The following is a 3,843-nucleotide window of genomic DNA, read 5'->3' on the forward strand; positions in this document are numbered from 1 at the left end:
ATCAATTACAAGTAGTATCATGCTAAGGTTCATGTATTGAATTGTGAATTATTGGTGTTGGTGATTGAATTGTGAAGCATGAATTATTTGTGATGATCTATGGATTGGAAAATTATATTTTGGCATGATTATATGGACTACATATTTATTTATGGCATGATAGAGAGCATGTTTAATCAAACTAATTGTTTAATTATGATTGGATTATTGAAAAGGAATTTTATTATGGTTCATATAATTTTTATTGATGCTTTAAGCAGAGGAAGGAGCTATACAAGTGTCTATGTACACAAGGAATAAATTGTATGTTGGTGCCTTTGTGCACTTAAGGTGTTTTTAACACCGAGGGATAGGATTGTTGGCGCTTTATGCGTTTAAGGTGTCTTTGACACTGAGGTAGATTTAAAAAGGGTTCAACATCAAATTATATGTGGTCACTAATTATTCAAGAATTAAATTGGTATGTTTGATTGATTGAATTATTATTGATGATTGAATTGTATGCTTTGAGAGTCATCACCAAGTCTAATAATATGTAAACAACGTAAAGTGAAAGAGATTACGCACCAAAACTCTTGGAACGTATATACCTTGAGTATGAACATATGGGGGGAGTTATGGGGTTTTATATTTAACCATAACTTCTAATGGAGTACAGGACGCTGCATATTCCCTTTTATTATTATTATTATTATTATGCGCTGGAATTCCGCCACCAATGGATGTGGCATAGGTGATGCTGGCACGGTTAGCTCCCGTGTTAGTGGGCTCAATTTATTGAGGTAGGTTTGGTTTAGTTGGAAACCCGTTCGATGCGTAATCAACGCTAAATAAATTATTTAGTGTCCAGTTAAAGAGTCTTGTTGTTGTGTTGTTGTGTGTGCTTGTAAACAGGTGCAATGAGGTAAGTATGTGTGATGCTAGGAATTGCATGTTAGTGTGTTTAAATGCGCTTATGTACTCAGCTTTGCTGATTGTGTGTATTGTTTGTGTCTGGCTATGTCTTTATCTTGGCCCTACGATGATCCATTTTAATGGAGAGTAGTGGGGGCAAGTAGAGATACTCTTTTCAGGTATCGAGGCATGTTCATGATGGGGCATGAGTGAAGAGAGAATTATGCTAGTTTCCACTAGGGTGTGTAATAGTTATGTTTGGATATTTTGTTTTATTGATTGTTGGACTAACACTATTATTTGATTGATCGGTTTTGAATAAGGGCCTTAAGTGGTTCCAAGTGGTAGTGGATTTCATTTAACTTGGTTTTGTTGATTTTCAACTTTACTTTTGTTTAGTTCGGTTTTTAAATTGTGTTATTTCTTAGTTTTGACTTTCAAGTCTTCCGCTGTGTGTCTTTGATAATTGCCTTAGCCGTTTTCACGGTGGCGGTAATGTCTTAGATATTCCTAAATCGTATTTTTAAAAGAGTAAAGTGTGTATTTAAAGGAAAGGAATTTCTAGGGTGTTACATCCTACACCACCATCAACCACGCAACCTTCCCCTGCTCTTTTCACACAACCCCAACACCAACAGCAGTTACAACCAACAACACCAGCAGTTACAACCACCAACACCAGCCATCACAACCCGCAACACTAACAACCCCAGCACCTCCACTCACTCACACACTCCACCATTGCTGCCCCCTTCACCACACAAAACAACAAGCCGCAACTCACACTCACTTAAACATCAACCACCACGCAGCCACAACAGCTCACCCTTCACCAGACCAGCAGCCAACAACAACAGCAACAAACCACACATTTCCTCCAATCAACCACCACACAGCCCCGCATCTCCAACCACACACACACACCAATCACCCCACACCCAGAACCACTACTGCCTTCTCACCAACAACCCCAATTACAGCAGCAACCTACAACACTAATAACCTTCACCCAGCCACCGCACTCACCTCCAATCTACCACCAAAATCACCACAGCACCGACCCGCATCTCACACCCCAAAATTCGTACCTCCCCTGCTCTCTTCCACCACCGCAACAACAACAAAACAACCACCAACAACAGCAACGAACATAACACTAACAACAATCAGCAGCTTCAATCGAACCTCCAAATTCGCCCAACCCAGACCACCGCGGGCGCGTTGCTCTGTCACAAGGCGCACACAATTGGACTCCAAAGAACAGAATGATACAGTAGCATTTTCGCGACCTATGCGCGATGTCTTCGCGGGCGCACAAATGTGGGTCAATCACGAGCTTCTCACGCGAGTTTTAATGAAAATCGGATGGCCACGATTTGATGCTAGATGAAGATGATGTTGATGAACGGTGGTGATTATGATAATTGATGATGTGTGATGGTGATGATGGAAGTACAGAGCAGCCAAATGAAAGAGAAGGGGAGATCGTGGGTTGCTGAGGGAATTTGGGGGATTTTGGGTTTCATTTTCTTTTAATTTTAATTTTAATTTTAATTTTATTTCCTTTTCTTTTTCTTTTTCTTTTTCTTTTTCTTTTGTTTACTTTATTTTATTTTCTTTTTTTTTTATTATTTCTCTCTTTTTTTTTTTTTTTTTTTTTTTTTTTTTTTTTTTTTTTTTTTCTCTTAGCTTGTATTATAAATACCCCTTTGGGGAATTTTTGGGATTTTGAAGAAGCAATTTGTGGATTTTTCCTCTCATAAATTCAATGAGTCTTCCTAACTTTCTCTCACCTTTATTGCTTTCATTTATTATTGTTTTTGCTTATTTATTTGTTTATTTGAGTAGATTAATTAGTTTAGTTATTTGATTCTTGCTTTTATTATTATTTTACCTTGTTTTCCATGTTTTTGTTCATTATGTTAGCTTAGATTTTGTTCTAGGGAAATGGATGAAGGTTATGTTAATTAATTTAATGATTGATTGTGGTTAGTATGAAATTGTTTCTTGAGTATTGCGTATGGATGATGCTTTTATGGATTAGAATCTTTCTAGCTAATTGATTCTATGTTCTTAATTGTGCTTTCAATCAATTGTGCGAGAGTGAGTTGGTTGAGGGTCTAAATTCTTCCATACCTTTGCTAGGCTAATTGCACGAGAGTGAATTAGTTTAGTAGGATAATTAACATGCTTAATTGTGCGAGAGTGAGTTAAATGTGTTGATTGTTCCTAATCGAGGGCATTTTTATCTAATTGTATGATTTTGTTTAATGCATTGATGTAATTGGATTCCACCTTCCCTAGTTTTAGTTATTTGTCCTTAGTTATGTTTAGTTGAATCTCTTTCTATCTCACAAGCTTTCCTAGTAGTCTAATTAGCATAGATTGATACACTTAGTCCTTTTGGGTTCGACCTTTTACTTACCCCTATACTCGTATTAGGGTAGTTTAGGTTATAAATAATTAATTTGATTAGGGTTAGTAGACCAACGACACTACTTAATCCCCCGATCATTAACATTTGATCCACTACAGCTGTTTGGTTGAGTGGACTTTAAATGAATGCACCGACTGAGTCGGTTTTGATCATTTTGTGTTTGTGTTTGGATTTCAATTTTTTGCATTTTCAATTTTGCGTATATGCCTGATTTTTGCCTAACTTATCAAAAGCATGCGACAATTTCTTGCCTAACTTATCAAAAGCATGCGGCGATTTCTTGCCTAACTTATCAAAAGCCGGCTGTCCTTGCCCCTGGACGGCTGTGTGGTTGGTTTCAAATGGAGTTGGTTGATTAACTTGGAAACGTCTGATGCTGCAAAGAGCATGATGCGTTTGTAAGTCAATCAATCACAGTAGTGATTGCCCCAAACCAAGTGCACAGCCGTTCATAAACAGGCGTTCCAGTCACTAACTAGACGGTGTTTGGCCGTCTAGGCAGAGATTGCATA

This window comes from Chenopodium album, chromosome 23 (assembly GCF_948465745.1).
Source record: "Chenopodium album chromosome 23, dcCheAlbu1.1, whole genome shotgun sequence".
Classification (NCBI taxonomy): Eukaryota; Viridiplantae; Streptophyta; class Magnoliopsida; order Caryophyllales; family Amaranthaceae; genus Chenopodium; species Chenopodium album.